The 19246-nt window shown below is 36.2% G+C and overlaps 1 long non-coding RNA gene across 1 annotated transcript in view; it reads right to left on the minus strand.

Annotated features, from left to right (window-relative positions):
- LOC125961006 (uncharacterized) overlaps positions 1 to 19246 on the minus strand; it is an 807507-nt gene that overhangs the window by 498485 nt on the left and 289776 nt on the right. The window lies entirely within an intron of this gene.

Genomic DNA, 19246 nt, shown 5'->3' on the forward strand with positions numbered 1-19246 from the left:
GAATTTCTATCCTTCTTTGGATATTTTGTGTGGTGTAGTTGGCATTTGGGAGAATATTTTTGGATCAGCAGGACTCTCCCGTGCTTTTGATATGACCTCCAGCGGGAAAATACCTATTTTACTTATGTGTAAGGACACCATTGTTTGTTATCATGAAAACAAATAGGGAGGTTTACATTTGGGTGTTTTTTACCTATATAAAGGAGATCTACCTTTTCTTGGGAATAAAAAATTAAACCTCCTCAAGTATCCTCCAAATGGACAAGTTGTATTGTGACCACTTAGGCTTTTCTTTCATCTGAGCTCTTGCTTAAAAATTCTATTCCTCAGTATAGATATGAAAGGGAGGAAATTTATGTACGTGTCCAATACACGCAATGTGTATATGGAAGTGCACGTGTACACATGAAGTATGTATTAAGTTAGTTTCACCTTTCATGCATTGTAAATCGGTAAATAAAAGTATCACAGGATATTAGAAACTGAGAAACAGAGGGAAGCTCATAAATAAGGAAGCTTTATGTTCCCTTTACTTTTTTATTCTATCACTTATAAGGAAGCCAGCTGGTTCTGCTTATCCTAATACTGCATATGTTTCCAGAGATCATCCAGACACCATCGTAATTGGCATTCCAAGAAAGTCGGGGACATTCTATCACCTGTCATATGAGTTGCTTTCTTGCAACTATAATCTAGGTGATCAATCTAGGTTGATCCTTAGGTTGAATAAAAAAGTAAACTTTATTTGGAAAGGACATAATTAATCTGATCTAATGATAAATATGTGCAGCACATGACCACGGAGTTGCTCTTAAGCAGTTCTATGACTAACAAATCCCATTTCATAAATTACTTTGTCTCTTTATATAGGGATATGAGAGTTCTTTGAAGGCAACAAGAGGATAATTCAGGTACTGGACAGTGTTGTGTGGAATTATGGATTTATTGTTTTAGGGGATATCTTTGTGAAGATCTGATTATTCAAACATTTATTTCACGAATGAGGAAAGCACATCTAAGCAAAGCCTTGAATATTTCTGGTTTTCTAACAGAATTATGGCTGAACAGCAGAAGCTAACACAACATTGTAGACCAACTATACTCCGATGAAAATTAATTAAAAAGAAAACAGAAAAGGAAACAATCTCAGAATTAAACAAGGCTAGAGGTAGGGTGGGATTCAGGTTTCACTCAGTCAAGATGCCAGTTTCCGTTTTTTTCTGAATTATTTTTCCCCCCAAGGTATACTTGTCTCTGGGTACTGGTTTCATTCTCAGGCTGCTTTCCTCACGGTTGCATTGTGCTTGCACCAAGACTTAGGTGTGTTCCTCCTCACTCAAACCTGGGGGCAGTAGAGATTTGTTTCTTAAAAAATATGAACGAGAAGTCCTGAATTTTAACATAATTAGGAAAAAAACCAAACAAACACGGTCAGGTTAATTGAATGATCTGATTGTCTTAACCCTGCATTACAAATCTCTTAAACTAGCATTGTGGCAAATTACATAAAATTATAGTCATTTCCCTTTAACTACCACCCGGTGAAAACTCTGAGCGAGATGAGAAGTGGAGAAATGGAGATATGGGGTAGGCAACAAAGTACCATCGGTTACATTAAAAAAAAAAAAAGTTCTATTTGTTCCATAATCTTGTATATTAACTAGCTCCTTCCCTCCCTCCCTCCCTCCCTCGCTTCCTCCCTTCTTTCCTTCCTTCCTTTGTTGTTGTGGTAAAATACAAATAATGTAAAATTGATCATGTTAGTAATTTTTAAATGTAGAATTCAGTGATAATAAGTATTTTCACAGTGTTGTGCAACCATCACCACTATCAATTTCCAGAAGGTTTCCTCATCTCAAACAGAAACCCATTAAGCAATAATTTCCCCTTCCCCCTCCCTCTAGCCCCCTGTCAGCCTCTGTTCTAATTTATGTGTCTGTGAATATGCCATTTTAGGTACCTCATGTAAGTGAAGTCATATATTATGTGTCTTCTTGTGTCTGACTTATTTTACTTGACATAATGTTTTCAAGGGTTGTCTAAGTTACAGCATGCATCAAAATTTCGGTTTTTTTAAGGTTGAATAATATTCCACTGTAGGTATATATCATATTTTGTTTATCTCTTCATCTTTCAGTGAACATTTGGGTTGTTTCCACCTTTTGGCTATTATGTATTGTGCTGCTAAGAACGCTGGTATACAAGCATTTGGTTGAGTCCCTGCTGTCACTTCTTTTATGTAAATACCTAGACGCGGAATTGCTGAATCATATGGTAATTCTATGTTTAACTTTCTGAGGAATTACCAAAGTGTTTTCCACGGTGGCTACACTGGTTCACATTTCTACCCATAGCACACAAAATTTGTCCACATCCTCTGCAACACATGATATTTTTCTGTTTTTGTTTCTATGATTTTTTAAAAATAATAGCCTCCCTAATGGATATGAAGTAGTATCACATACGGTTTTAATTTTAATTTCTCTAATTGTTGCTGATTTTGAGCATCTTTTCATTGGCTTATTGGCTTCTCCTTTTATTTTTTTCTCTCATCCTCTTCCTTTTTTTCCCTTTTCAATTCACTCTCCCTGTTTTTCCTCCCCTTTACTTTCCTTTCTCTACCCTTCCCCCTTCTTTTCCTCCCTCTTTCCTCCCTTCCTTCTTTCCTTTTTTCCCTTCCTCTCTTCCTTCCTTGAAGGACATGATAAGATGTGAATTGTCTCTGCACACACAGGGCTTTGTCCCTTCTCCATTCGGTCAAAACCCTAACTAGCCCAGAGTTGCATGTCTGGTAGGTAGTAATCAGCATTCGTAATTGTGTGTTTGACTGTGATTTCAGAGGTCTTAAAAATATGTTACACTAACTTCAACAAAAACCTCTGAGATTTATTTACATACATTTAATACATGGCTACTAGGTTTCAGGCATTTTTCTAGGTGCTGGGGTTACATCCTTAAATAAAAGCAATAATCCCTATCTTTTTGAAGCTCACTATAGACTAAAAATAAAGAGATAGAGGTTTCAATGGATTTTATGAGTAATTAATACATCACTTCTCTATGGACCTCGGTTTTGTCAACTATAGAACTGGAACATTTCACTATAAGTTATCATTTAGCTCAAGCCTTCTATGCCTTTCTTTTTTCTTCAGTTCCCAATCCCAACTCAGTCTATCTTTAGGCCACTTTTGGTTTTGTCCTAGACTGACAGTGGCCACATGGGAAAGCAGAAGGGCAGATCTGAGAGGCAATCAAGCTGCTGCGATGTGTTGGTTTGGTAGCAGCAATATTCTGCCAGCTCTGCTCCACCTACCTCTTTCCTCCTACCTGTGCCAGACTTCTGATGGCCCGTGGCCTGCCACCATGCCTGAGGGCTCCCTGCCATTCTCGCAGATAGGCCCAGATGATGGGGTCAGGTCATGGTGTGGCAGAGTCAAATGAAGTCATTAGAAACTATTGCCAACAGCTGTTCATGGGTTTTCATAAAATGAAATGATCTACCCATCTGGGCCTAGAAGAGCCATGGGTCAATATGGTTGAGCTCTTAAGCAACATGCTATAATTAGGCGTTTCAAATACTTTTTTTTTTTTTCCCCTCATAAAAAGACACTAGAACTGTGGATAAGAGGATTTTGGGAGTGGATTTGCTGCATGATGTCTTTGCTGAAAATGGTTGTTATTAGATGTCCATCTCAATTTTTCACCGTTAATTTTCAACAGTTTATTCATTCAACTATATACATTTATATATTTTAAGACCCATATTGGAGATACAAACATTATCAGTAAAATGTGTCTCCTTTAAGGAGTTCACATGACTTACAGACATAAAGGGCTTAAGTGATTTTTCTCCATTTTAGGTAAAAATTGGGTATGGTATGTAATAACAAGAAATCTAGGTTTTCAGACACACATGCAGATAATACTGGTGATATATTAATAAGAGCCTCATTTTTGGTGGCTAAAAATGTATGAAATACATAAAGGTGCCCAGTTTCAGAGGGAAGGAGCAGAAAGCTCACTTACATGGGTTATAGCTAGTGGAGGAGTGGAAGGTATTGATATCTTTGCAATTTTGTTGACTTTGCACACCCTACCAGTTCAGACCTTGTTATGCATAGAGAAAATCGTCTTATTTATTATTCTCACTTATGCAGGGAATGAATGGTTTCAGTCATCTGCAAAGATATGTTTAGATTTTTATCAAATAAGACCCAAATATCCAGCACTCGTTTTTCTCCTATTGAGGAATCTGGCACATCTCTGGGCTGCACATAAGTAACTGATAGTAGCAAGATAAAACTTTGGCTTGCCAGGGAAGTCTAATAATGTGTCTAAAACACTTCATACTTCCTAGGAGATGAAGCAGCACATAACGAGGTTAACTGTCTCAAGAATAGTCCTCATTATATATTAATTGTCCACATGTTCTGCCCGGTTCACTCTCCAAAACTTCTGGGTTGAATGGTACATTTTATGATCAACTGTACACATATCCAACAGATCTTCTTTGCATTATCTCTACAAATTCAAATCCTGAGACAAGTATGGTACACCGGTACTTTTCAAGAAGAGATTTGGCCAACAAGGGGGAATGCGTCATAACAGAAACTCTGTGTCTGTTCCCTGTAATTAAATTCTCTTGACAACTCAAAAACTTCTGTATACTCCAAAGCCAATAATGTGATTTTTGCCTTATTACTTTAGAGAGAGGGGTGTGTGAGAGGCAGACATAAAATAACAATAAAGCTCAGTTGCTTGTTGAAATGCATTCCCATTTCTGTCACAGAAGGATATGATATGTATTTAATAGACTGTGGCTAAGCAACATGTGGCTGTGAACAGCAAATTGCTGAAAATAGCAGAACGGAACAGTCTTTTCCAGGTTGGTAAGTACGGCTGCTGCTAGGAGGGCTTAGATAGTAACTCCAACAAGAATTGGAACGATATTTTTTTAAGAGGATGGCATAGCAAATAAGATAAGGAATTTTGAAATAATGTAGACTTGTCATTAAAGTAAATAGCTGTGTGATCTTGGGTCTCATGCTTATTAATTAAAACCTCAATTTCTGAATCACTATAAAGTGTGAAATATTCCTCTCTCATAGTTTTATGAAGATTGAAGGAGAGTATAGATAGAGATATATGAAATAAACATATGTAACTATATAGTGTGTATATTATGTAGTATAGATGTAAATGTATATATGGTGTGTGCGTGTGTGTACGCATATAATGTGTTAAATAGTGTCTCATATCTAGAAAAAGCTAGTACATTTTGTAATTGGTGCCACTCTTCTGATTGGAACTAAATATCTCTGTTAACTCTCTTTCTCTGCATTTTTCCTCCTTGTTTTGGTTTTATACAAGCTCTGGCTGTGGCTGGAGGACTTTATTTCTTTGCTGTACATAGTTTCAAATATAAAGTTTCATTTATATTGTATTCAGGGCAGCCTCTCTACATTTTTATCTCTTTGATGTCTCCATTTAGCAGAGTTGAGGCAATTTATTTGTGCAGTGTGATCAAGTTATAGTCTTATGTGTGGGTTTGTTTCCCAATAATTATTATCCAGTGTTTTCCTTGAACACACAAGCAGGAGAGCAGTTCTACATTTCAGAAGCTCTTTGCTTTGTCTATACATTCGCTTCGCGTCCTGAATACTCTTTAGGTCCCTCTTTATCTTCCTTTGCTTGGATTTCATTCCAACCTACACCTGTAACTACTGGTGTAACTACATCAACTTCACATTCTGGTTTGGAAGGTTTTGTTTCTTGATAGTAGAACATCATGTTTGCTGAATTCAGAAACCAGAAGCTCTCATGGCCTAGGGAAAATAACAAAGGAAAAATGGAGAAATAAAGAATTGTATAAGCATCTTACAAATAATAACTAAAGGGTAGAGACAAATTGCTTTATTTAATCTGTTGGGATTCACGACAGTGCAGGTCTTTCTGGAATATGAGGGAAATGGGAAAATGAACCAACACTATGGTGTGTGGAGCACCAAGCACTGTATAAAACTTGGGTTACGGGCCTTCCCTGGTGGCGCAGCGGTTGGGAGTCTGCCAGCCGGTGCGGGGGACGCGGGTTCGTGCCCCGGTCCGGGAAGATCTCACGTGCCGCGGAGCGGCTGGGCCGGTGAGCCATGGCTGCTGGGCCTGCGCGTCCGGAGCCTGTGCTCCGCAACGGAAGAGGCCACAGCAGTGAGAGGCCCGCGTACCGCAAAACAAAACAAAAAAAAACAAAGTTGGGTTACCTCTTCCACCTCTGGTCACAGAAATACATGAGTTAAAATCCCCTTTGTCTGCTTCCTAAGCCTGTGATTTTTGGCAATTCACTTACCCCCAGGGGTCTTTTTTCTCACATGTAAAATGTGGATAATAATTCTTATCAGATTGTTCTGTGGGGTGAAAGAGATAATACAAGTAAGATATTTATTAGAATGTCTGGAATATGATAAGTACTCAATAAATTTCAGTTATGGTCAGTAATATTATGGATGGTATCTTGTTGTAGACACTATCTTAGTCCATTATCTGCATCATTTTATTTTTACAATAAAATAGTAGTTGTTATAAGCCCCAGATAAAGATTCAACAACTAAATATTCAAAGAGCTAAGCAAGATGCTCATGTAAGGAACAGAACTGGATTTAATCTCCTCTTTGTCTGACTCTAAAGACTTTTTTTATTATCATAAAACATCTATATAATAAATGCATTCTTATTAGGCTTATAGCAGCTCTGAAACTATTTGTTTCTTGAAAGAAACATCAGTGTATATAGAGAGTTTGAATAAAACAAAAACAGAAGACGTGAGCATTTAATATATTTAAATATGAAACACTATACATGCTATATATCACCATGCTAATTGTGGAAAGGTAAACTATCCCAAATGTTTGATCAGGGAAGGTCCAATATGCAGTTCTTATCTAATGTTCTAGGAGCTTGCGGATACATCAGTGAACAAGAGATACAAAAATTTTTCCTATTGCCCCTTAGTGTACATTCCAGTGAGGAAAGACAGGTGATAGACAGTAGCACAATAAAGAAATTTAAAATGTGTATTTTAGAAAATTGTGCTTTTTAAAATGATGATATTAATAACAACAGAAATAATAGGCCAGGGTAAGAGGGAAGGCATGATTGGGGAGTTATTGCCCTTTTAGATGAGGTGATAAAAGTAGGATTTATTAAAGGTAGTATTTGAGCAAGACTTTAAATAGGTGAATAAGTAAACTGTCGGACTATCTGCAGACAAGAAGTGTAAGCAGAGAGAATAGTGTGGAACAATGAGGTGGCCAGTGTGGTGTACTGAGTGACCAAAGAATAGAGTGGACCGAGCTGAGGTCAGAGAGATTGCAGGGGGCAAGTTCATGTAGGAACATTGACTTTACACTGAGAGAAATGAGGAGACCTTAGAGATTTATGCACAGAGAAGAAGCACGATCTAACATATTTTATATAATTGCTCTGGCTTCCACAGAGCAAAGAGACTTAGTTTTATGGTTTTCTCATTCCCTTGTTATTCCTACTTCTCTTTTATGGTCAGCTGCCTCCTTCTAGAATCTAGACCACTCCCCGCTTAGCTCTTAGAAGGGGAAGGGTTCCTGGTGTGGACTGTTAACCCTTGAAGAGAGAACAGGATTCCTCCCATCCCACCAACTGGACAACATTTTAATAATATATGAAGTATATGTAGTATTGCTAAAACAATATGGCAGAACAAACACTTCAAGTGAAAAAACAAATTACCAGGAGAGAAGATAGAGAAGTTCAAATCAAGTCCTATGTGATAGTATTTATTGTGAGTCAGGCTCACTCTCTCTCACTCGCTCTCTCACACATCACTGGAATTGAGATTTTACAAAAGACTGAAAAAATCCTTTTTGTATTCTCCACAGTCTTTATACCCTTCCCAGAGGATAGGAACACTCAGATCTATTAATCATATTATAGAACTGAACTATGCACTGTTTTATCAGTGAGAGACAATTTGACTTTAAAGGCAGAATGTACAATGCAGTGATTAACTGTCTGTTATTCTTTCAATTGAGATTTAATTTAAATATAATAAAATGCCCATCTAATTTTGACTGCAACCACCAACACAATCAATATGTAGAAGTATTTTTTTCTGTTACCACAGGAAGTTTTTTTGGTCCCATTTGTACTATAAATGTGGATTAATTTCCTTGTTCTTGACCTTCATCTAAATCAAGTCACATATGTACACTTCTGTGTCTGGCTTCTTTCATTTAGCATAATAATTTTGAGATTAGTTGTTGCAGCTAGCAGTCATTAATTTCTTTTACATTCATTTTATTAGTGAATGTTTTCCGCTTTAGGATATACCACTTTTTGTTTGTCCGTTCTCCTGATGATGAACATTTGGGTTGGGTCCAGTTTGGGGCTATTATGGATAAAGCTGCAGTAAATATGTACAGAATATGTCGCAAACATAAGTTTACATTTCTGTGTTTAAACCCCTAGGAGTGGAATAATTGGATCATAGAGTGTGTATTTAACTTTGTAAGAAATTGTCAAAGGGTTCTCCAAGGTGGTGTAACATTTTATACTCCAACTGTGATTATGAATTTGTCTATTTCTCTCATTTAGTTCTTTCTACTTTTGTTTTGTTTTGAAGCTCATATTAAACATGTCAACATTTAAGATTGTATTCTTGATTTTCTACTTCGTTATTTTTGAATTGTCACTCTTTATCTCATAATATTCCTTAGTGTTTACATAGAACACATTTCCCCATCCTCTGACTTCAAATCTTATTATGCTTTTGTATGAAAAGTGCATCACTTATATACAGCATATAGTTGGATCATCACATTCAATTCATTCATAAAATCCCTCCCTTTTAATTTTAGTCAATACTCTATTTATATTTAACATAATTTTTGGTATATTTGAGATTCACACCATCTTGCTATTTGTTCTCTGTCCCTATTCCTCTTGATTTCTTTTATTCTCCTTTCCCATATTCTTTCACATTATTTCTAGCTGTTTACCTACTTTATCAGCATTTTGCCTATATCTCTTTTCATGTTGTTATTTTTATGGCTTTGGTGGTTACAACATGTATTCTTAATTTACTCAGTCTATCTTGAATTGATGTTATACCACTCCCCATGTTACAGAATAACCTTAAAACAGTATAATTCACTTTACATCCTCCTTCCATCTTCTGTGGCATTTTCACACATTTTACTTCTCCATATGTTATAAATCCAAAAGTACATCCTTCTAATTTTTTATTTAAAGAGTCAATTGTCTTTTAAAAACTTTAAGAGAAGAGAATAGTATATTTAACCAAGTATTTATCATTTTCAGTTATCTTATTCCTTCTTGTAGATCCCTTTCAATTTTATTTCTCTTCAGTTTAACAAACTTGCTTTAGCATGTCTTGTATAGTTTACATCAGCTGGTGATGGATTATCTGAGGTTTTATTACTCTGAAATATTATTTGATTTTCTTAACAATATTTTTGCTCGATATAGAATTCTATTTTGACTGCCCTGTCACCCTACATCCACTTCTTTTAAAGAAGTTATTCTATTATCTTTTAGCTTCTATTGTTTCATTTGAGAATTCAGGCATCATTCTTATTGTTTCCCCCTTGTGAGTGATGGGTGTTGTTTTTCGTGCTGGCTCATTTTACAGTGTTCTCTTTATCTCTGTTTTTCAGTGGATTTTAATAAACTGCTGAGGTATGGTTTAATGAGTGTTGAATAAAGACATAAATATTTCTCTGTGTAACAATTCTTTTTGGTATAAATGATTTTTCTCTCTCTTTTCCCCCAATTTCCAAAATACAACTACTCTGATTTTAAAGTTTGAGCATTTTAAAAAATTTCTCTCATATTTGTTAATTAGCTCAGTGGCTTTATGAACCTTCTTGTGAACAGTTCAGTGTGTATTTATCCAAATGTAACAGCTTATTTCTAGTCTTACCTCTCCCCATCTTTTTCTTGACTTTTTTTAGCCTGTTTTATTTTCATTAATGTCTGTTTTTCAATAAAATTTATTTCAAAACTTATACTCTTCTCTTCCTCTGACTTCTCAAGCTTAAGTTCTAATTCAACCTCCCATTTTGTTTTTTTTTTCTGTTCCTCCGAGTAGATCCTAATACTACAGGAACTTTGGCGTAAAACTGTGGAAAAGAAATTACACACGTTGCCTCATAAGCATTATAGAAAATACATCCAGATTAGATGGTCTCTCTGACATCTGTCTTTCAGTTGAATATTTTCCCCATAATTTGTCTTCCTTATTAACAAGGCCTGGCATTTCTCCCGAACCTGAAGATTTTTCCTAGAAGAAAATGATATTAGAGACATTAAAGCGATCATTATGATTGCATTTATCCATTCTCCACATTTATTTTTATGGAAAAACTTTCTACAATTTTGTAAAAGAGAAAATATGTAACTTAATGCTACTTACTCTCCATAAATCATTCCAACCCCATCTTCTCTAAAATTCTCTAACAGTTTTACTTTGTGGACTTCTGCTAACTTTGCTCATGGTGGTGCATGTGGCTAAAGGAGGGGGAGAATGAAAAGATTTGCCCTCCTATGAGTTTGAAATTGTGAAATGAGTTTGAAAGTGTGTTTTGACACAAAGGACTTTGTGATAATTCATCTTAAGTGGGGATTTAATAAAGATCATCAAAGTCTCTACTAAGTGTTTTGGCTATAAAAGCATTAAGCTGAATATAGATACTACTCACTAAGTGAATATATTGAAAATTCAGAAAGTTGGAGTAGTCTTTGAGTTAAAGGACAAAGTCATTTTGACATAATGTTACACTTTTCAGTTAGTGACAAACATGTCAATGTTGTTTGTGTGAAAAATAGCTATTTCATTCAAACCTTGACATTGGTAGTAGAATGTCCAAAATTCAGGTCACAAACTATAAAGAAAACTCACTGCTAGCAAGACTGAGCCAATAGATCATTGATCTTGTTTAATGGTTGCTATTGTACATCAATACAATAATTTGATGCTATTTTTACATCAGCTCTGCTATTGTACAGTTGTCCATTTTTGGAGTCCAATCCAGTAAAAATTTCTTATTTGGTATAACCTTCTTACACTGTGTAGCATACATCTTAGATTGACTAATTCTAATTATTACTACAGTCATTTGCTGTGTTGGTATGACTGCCACATTGTGAAGTCTCCCTCTTTAAAGGCTTTGTTTTCTTTGCCTATATCAAGACTGATCAGTTCTATCCACTCTATTTGCAAGCACAATGCCTTGATATGCAAGCACAAAGGTAGGGTGGTATTTGATTGATTACACCATCACCTGCTAACCACGTGTTATGCTTGACTAAGCTTCTAATTATTTGACTCTATTCAATATTGTGATGAGATACATAAAATGACACTGTTTTAGTAATCTCACCTTCTTTATAGGAGTTCTAATATATGAATAAACATGGAATGAAATATTTTGGTAATATGTAATAACTGAATTCTCTATATTTTCAATGAGAAGATAGTGCACATTTAAAAGAACAGACCCCATACTCCCAATTACGTGTAGTGTGTGTGCATGCATGTGTGTGTGTGTGTATTTAGTCTTACAGAATTTTGTGAAATAGTAGGTTGTTGATTTGCTTCTGACCTCTAAAATAATGTTTTAAAAAATCTTTTCTGTAAATAGATGAATTTGTGGATATATAATTTGTGTATGTGGAATTGCATGCTGCATTTATACCTCTTCTTTTCTCATTTACCTTTCCTCCAGACTTACTGATCTATTTTACTTCCTTCAACAAGTTTTTCATATTTGAGAAGCAGAATAGAAGTCTATCATTGTAGAATCTGGAGTCAGGCAGCCAGGAGTAATGTCCCAGCTCTGCCCACTTGATAGTTCTGTGACCTTGGATAAATCACATAGCCTCCCTTTCCATATCTGTAAAATAAGTTTGATATTAGTACCATTCCTCCTAGGGTTGAGTTACTATTTCAACGTAAAATGGCATTGGGCATTAGCCATTATTATAAGTTAACTATTATTAACCTGTAACAATCACATGTAGTGGACTCCAGTTGAGTTGCTTTTTGAGTACCTCTTTCTCCTTACTTTGATAACAATCTCCTGAATTTCCTTTGGAGCCACTTCTCCTTCATACATGGCTCTCATAGCATTATCAGTTGAGATGCCTTTCCTCCTCTAGGCAAAGGTGAATGAGTGACCAAGTCAGAATTTCTCTCCTAAGAGTTTGAACCTTAGGCAGTTACACAAGGACAGATTTTGGAAGAACAGGTTGAAGGTAATATATACCATGAATTGTATTCCTAAGAGAATGTACTTTAGTCCTTGCCACTCAGATCCTCATAGTTGTCCTGTTATTGCATTTCCCTTTTAAGGGACTGTTTGTTCAGATTCTCCATTGTTTTTTTCCTAACCTTCATATCCTTCCAATATATTCCTCTTTCTCTTTACTTTAACCAAAGTTACTTTCTCTTCTTGTAATCGAAGGACCCTAACTGGGCCAATATTCTTCATAATATTCCACACTGTGTACCTTCTAATTATCCCTTTATTCATACTCTGCCCTTTCTTCAAGCTCTGATTTATGGTCTTTCCTCTTCAAGAAATCCCTGACAACCACAAGACTCCATGACTTCCTCCATTCTGAAGATTATTACTTTTTTTGCCTGCACCACTTACTCAAGTACTACATATTTCCCTGTATGATTAGTTTTCTTTGTATATATTGATCAATTTTTAAAAATTGCAGCATGACAAAAAACTGTGGATGCTGGTGGTAACTAATTTTTTAGCTCTAGATTTGGTAGATGGGAAATTTTGTCTGGGCTTCTCTGAGATGTTGGTGGTATCCTGGGTTCAACCATGCGTTTACATCCAGATGCCAGTTTAGCTGGAGGATGATTTGTCATGATGGTGGTAGTGGGGGTGTTGAGCTGGAGTGGCTCATTTCTTCCATGCATTAACATCAGCATCTAGTAGGGTCGCATGGCCTTGTTTACACAGTAGAGTTTTCCAAAAGCAGCAAGAGAGGACCAGCCTGACTGCTCAAGTTCTTTCCAAGTCTCTGCTTGGAAATCTCATTGACCAAACAAGTCATATGACCAAGCCCAGAGTTAGTCTGTAATGGGAACTAGACTTCATGTCTTGATAAAGGAAACTATGACATACTATGGACATTGTTACAATCTGCTACATACAGAGACTTGTAGAGCTGGAATTTATCAGGAGCACTTAAAGATGCATTTCCTTATCTAAGGGGTGCTGGAGAGATGACTCACCAGCTGTTTTGGAACATTTCCATTAATTACAAACTCATTACTTCAAGAAGCAGCCTTTTCACTTTTAGAGCAAATATTTTTTGAAGTTCTAATTTTCCTTTTTTTCTAATTCTTACATGTGAGTCTAGTTTCTGGAGGGTTAGAATAAGCTTGCTCCTTTTTCCCATGAAACAACCTTTCAGATATTCTTAAAGAGCTATTACGCCTGTACTGAACTTTTTCTTCCCTAAGCTAAGTACTTTTTATTCTGTTAATTATTCCATGTAGGAGAGAGTTTCCTGTCAGTTTTGTCACAATCTCTGGATACATTCCAATTAACTTATCTTTCTAATTCACTTACAAAATGACAGAAAAAATAGTAGTAGTTTACAATAGATCTACTACTTAACATCCAGGGACTATTTTAACTTTGTAGTTTTGAAGGAATCATTGTGTAGGCTGTTGAAGTGAATAAAGTAGAAGTAAGTGTTGTAAAAAATGAGGTGTCTAGTAATGTCTTTCCAGGAACCCACTTTTAATAAACCCAAATTTCAATCTTCTCTCCACTGTAAATGGGAATCTGTGGGTACATGACATCCTGTTCTTTTGACCAAATGATCTCAGTGGGTTGGCTTCAGTGAAAAAAGAAAGTGTCCTATAAAAATAATGTATGAATTATATAACTTAGGAAGAATGAATCTATTTCCCCAAAGGATGTGCCACAACCTTCTTCAGAGTTCATTAAAAATATTTTGTATTCAGAAAACCAATTTATGTGAATTTCAAGAATGTGTCATGCATATATTATGTGAAATGAAGTATTCCAGTAATCATTAACATGATTTGAGACTGGAATCTCAATATGATGGATTTATTAATCAACTATTTAAGGAGCCAAATTCTCAATTCAACAATATCATTGAATGTACTCTATTATGTAAGGGCTACATCAAGATGAGTGTGAGGATGGGGTAGTGAGACAGGGGAAGCTGCAGTTTGAGTCTAGGTTGGGTTCATTGCTGGGATTTAGATATGCTTGAACATGACTAAAGATAAGGTGAGCTGGTAATGTGAACTTGGATTCCTTAATCCAGTAGGTTATAGACCAGATACATGAAACAGATTTTTCAAAGAGTGAAACAAACTTTACTGATCAGGAAAGTATAAGTTAAAATTTGTTACGACATGTAACATGCTAAAATTTGTTACAACATTCTTATTACTTGATTAGAAGTGTTATTAAACCTAGTTCTTGCCATTAAATATAATGGCTATAAATTTATTATTTTCTTCTTCCAATCTCACTTAAAATTGGTATTATCTTAAGCTAGAAGTTAAATTAACAGATTTTCAAATTAGGGTCTCCTGTCATGGAAAACAGCCAAATTTTGGCCTTCAACAGTGGCCTTTATACAACTAATCTGAGGACTCAGATATTCATATTTAGGCTTCTACAGATTTGAGCTATTAAAGACATGAAGATGGACATTTTCCAGGAAATATAAGATTTTAAATACTGGAGGAAAGATGTACTGTCTGACTTCATTTTTCACTTAAAAAAAAAAAAAAAAGGGTAAAAGATACAGATACTCCAGGTCCTTACCTCTTTTTGACTAAACTACACCCAGAGCCTCCTAGTTTCTATTTGCAGTCATATTTCCTTCAAATCCATGCCACAAGGTCAACAGTGTGATGTATTAAAAAAAAATAAGTTAACCCCATCACTCCATAGATAGCAATTTTATGTGATAAATACGGTGTTTCCCTGTAACACACACCAATTCAACAACAGAAACTCTATTTTTTAAAAATCTGCCTCATAAACTAGAATTCTGTATAAATTTCACTAGATCAAAATTCTGAACTGATAAAAATAATTTGAACTATATTTTTTTACATAACAAACAAATTCACTGTGACCTGACTTCCTTCTCCCCCATCCTCAGCCTATATTTATTTCCCCAGCTTAATTGGCCTGCTGTGCTGTTGTTAGATTCTGTGTCTTTGTTCATTATAGCTCTGTCTGCTAAGCATGTTCCTCTTACCCTTCCTCATCCAGCTAACTCTTAACTATACTTTAAGACTCACTTTAGGAGATATCTCTAGGGAACATTTTCTTATTCCTAAGGAGTATTAGGGACACCACCTCATTATTCTCAAAGCATATTTCTGTGGCCAAACTTTTACAAAATGTTTTATATTTCCTTAATAGGAAATCCCCTGAAATGTGCTAGAGTTCCAGGACAAATATAAATGAGACATCTTCTAGTGAGAGAGCCTGTAGTTTCTTCAGATTCTAGGAAGGGTCTAGGGCCCAGAAAAAGTTAAGTTCTGACTTGTTGACCTGTTTGACTCTCTGTCTTAAGAGTGAGAATAAAATTTTATTCTTCCCTATATCTTTCATGCCTAACAAAATTTCTATATTTGCACAGTGGGAGCATAATGCTGTTGAATGCATAAAGAATTAAGTTATTATTATATTGTGATTCAGTGAGTTTGTGGTTGTTCACACTGCTCGCCTTAGCCCAGCATTGCCAAAGAGTAATGCATTGCATAGTATGAACCACACCCATGATACCAAAGGCAGCATTTCTGTTTGGACCACATAGATGTCATTAGATGACTAGAAATATATTCTTAGGAGTAAAGTCTCTGCTGCTAAAAATAAACATTAACCAGTTGCTTCCTAAGTGGAATGGTCTCAGAGACAGCTTCTACCCGGGCTTCTGTCATATGGTACATTCAAGTCCATTTCCCCACCCTTCACCTCCATCCCCAGTGCCAAACCCCTCTGCCTAGTCTTTGCAGATGCAGAATTTGAGCAGGACTGTATGTATGGGAAGGTGCCATATCCCCCTGCCTAGATAGCTCTTTCAGACTTTGACATTCTGCAACTCAGACGATGTAGCACATAAGGTTTCTCTATAAGGGACTATCTCCTGCAGTTCTGTTTTGTGATGCCCTAAACCTTAATGATATTTCTATCTGGTTTCTATCATCTTGGGAAGTATGTGTATGTGTGAAGTAACTACTTCACAGTGTGAAGTCTACTGTTTAGAGAACATCAGCTTCTAAACCCTGATCACAATTTCCTGATTCTTTTTCCCTTTAACTCCTTGAAATTAATGACTTTGGCTTAGAAATTGGTCCTTAAGTTATTATGCGTTTTGTTTCACATTTAGTAGCTGTGTAAACTCTATGTTTTGCATGCACTGGCTCTTTATATTTAAAGCCAGAATTTGAAATTAAGATTAAAGGAAATAAATAGAATTAGAATGCAGAGGATAGAGAATAACATATTTGTTATCAAGCACCTCTTAAAAAGTCATGACTACAGATTTACCTAAGTATCACTAGCAGATTCAAAGTTGTTATTTGACTCCTGGTTCTTTGGGTTTTTTGTATACCCTGAAGATAATCCACATCTTATGGTCTCACATATGCTTGGATGGACGAAGGGGTGGAAGGAAGAATATAAGGTTAAAAAAATAATTGAAAACAAAACACATGATTTAATATCAAATAATTACACCCCTATACAAGATATTTTTCATATAATCTTCAACAACACTATAGAGTTTAGACACTTACCTCATATTACTGAAGAGGAAACTGAGTAGTTAAGTCTCACAACTGAGAATAGAGCCAGGATTTGCCGCAGATTCTCTGACTGCAATGCCTGGGCTCTTACCTCTTATATTGCACTATTCTTCTGGTGTTCTTTCTGGAGCTTTTGCACTGTTTCTAGAAATTAGAAGCTATTTGCTCTTTGATAATAAAGACTGAGACCCTATTGCTCAGTTCAACATTCAAATTATTGTAGCTTAGTCTAATTGAGCATTTATTATTTATTAGATATTTTTGCAAACGCTTTATGGATATTAACTCTTATTGCTCACAAGAACAGGTAGGGTACTGTTGTTGTTATGTTTCAATTTTTCTGTTTAGAAAACTGAATCAGAGAGATTTGGAAACCCACTTAAGTTTACACGGCTAACTGGTTAGAGGCAGGGTTCAAACATACAGTTTAACTGCAGTCTAGTTTTGCTCTTGACTATGCTGCTTCCCTTGCGTACCTAATACGGTCTGGTATGTAGAATTTAGAGGGTATCGTCAGGCCAGCATTCCCTAATTTATTTCATTTGTCATGCTGGTGAGGTTTAGTGCTTCTGGGGTAAACACTCAGGTCAGACTAATAGCATTTTAGGTCCTGAAAAGACTGGGAAGTTTATTATTATCAAGGTACTAAACTTTACTACTAGAGGTAAGCAACAGAATATTCCGAATGGCCCTGCACAAGCTCAGAGCATGAAAGCATCCGTGTATATAATACGGCCCACCAGCCATTTGAAGCCAATGCTGGTTTTTCATTTGGGTGCTCCCTGTCCTGGACACGGATTGTTTTGGCATGGTCGCAACACATGTCCACTTGGAAACTGGGAATAATGGCTTATTCTTTATCCTGTTAAATAAAAGAACCCCACATAAAAACACATACATGCACGCAGGCACGCGCACACACACAGAGGACTCTCTTCTCCAATTCCCATCTATCGCTGTTCTCCTTCCCTTGATTTGTTGAGTTGTCTGTATTCACTGCCCTTCCATTTTCGCCTCCCTGTTTTCTCTTGAGCATTCTTCAATCCCCACCAGTCCTCTGAAATTACTCTTATCAAGGTCTCTAATGATCTTTACTTTGCTGAACATAATGATCAGCTCTCAGCACATCTAAGTTGATCTATGAATAGTTTAACTATACATCCCATTTTTCCTGAGACAATCCTAATTTGTGTCTATTGTGTTGTTTTAATGATTTATTACTTCCACTTAAACTGTCCAATTCATTTGAGCATTTGGATAATAAATTATATAGTCACTCTATCAGCAATCAGCAGTTTATGACCCAATCAGTCCTCCATGAAGCATTTTTTATACTTGTCTTCCAAGTCACCACAAGCCTTGTTTCTTCTTGTCTCTTTGATTTCTGTTTAATCTTTGCTGATTGCCCTGTGTATATCCATGTATTCAAATACTTTAGGATTCAGTAATTGGGACTCTTCTCTTTTCTACATATCCATTCACCCTAGATATTCTCATTTAATTTTGTGACTTTATGATTACTCCCAAATTTCTGCCTTTAATCCAGACTCCTCTCTATAACTCTAGAGCCTTATACCTAATGTTCTACTCTACATTTTCAGTTAAATGTTAGTAGACATCTCATGTGTAGTATATCAAAGCAAATACTTATCACCACCTCACATCTTGTCCTTGTAAGCCTTCCCTCTGCAAACTTGTTCAGTTAATGATGACTCCATTTTTTTATGTTCTCAGGTCGTGTAAATCTGCAGTCTTTCTTTAGTCCTCTCTCTTGCCATGATATACAATATAAACACCTCTATCAAGAAAGAAACAGATTTTGTTTTCTCTGTTACCTGTGAAATGCCCAAGAAGCCTTATCTGGCTCACTGTTTCCTCTGTTAAATGAACGTGTGTATTATGATCCTAGGGGACAGATCACAGCCAGAATGCCTCCCCATGGCTGACCTTGTATTTGAAATATTAAAATATACCCACATTATTTGTCAAATGGTCAATCCGTAAGCTCAGTCCCCCACTCTTCTACCTATAGTGGCCGGTAGCCACCTTTGCCTCTCCTTCATAGTCTCCAGACCTTGTTGTACTCCAGTGTCTGAAAGCCCAGAGGACCTCCCTCCAGGGCTGTGGGCTGGCAACCCTTTTGAATTCAAGCCATTTTGACTGTAAGCTGTTTTGATTCTCACTGCTGCTGATCCCTCAGTGGAGTCAGAAGAATGAAGTGCTTTGAGTACTTATAAATAAATCACCAATGCTAATTACCATGAGATAAACCTTTTAAGTTCTCTTTAACTCACTTTTAATGCAGTGGCAGCTGCACCCTGTTATCTGAATGATTCATTTCCCTTGGCCATGCTTTGCTATGTC

The sequence above is a fragment of the Orcinus orca genome, chromosome 14 (genome assembly GCF_937001465.1).
Source record: "Orcinus orca chromosome 14, mOrcOrc1.1, whole genome shotgun sequence".
Classification (NCBI taxonomy): domain Eukaryota; kingdom Metazoa; phylum Chordata; class Mammalia; order Artiodactyla; family Delphinidae; genus Orcinus; species Orcinus orca.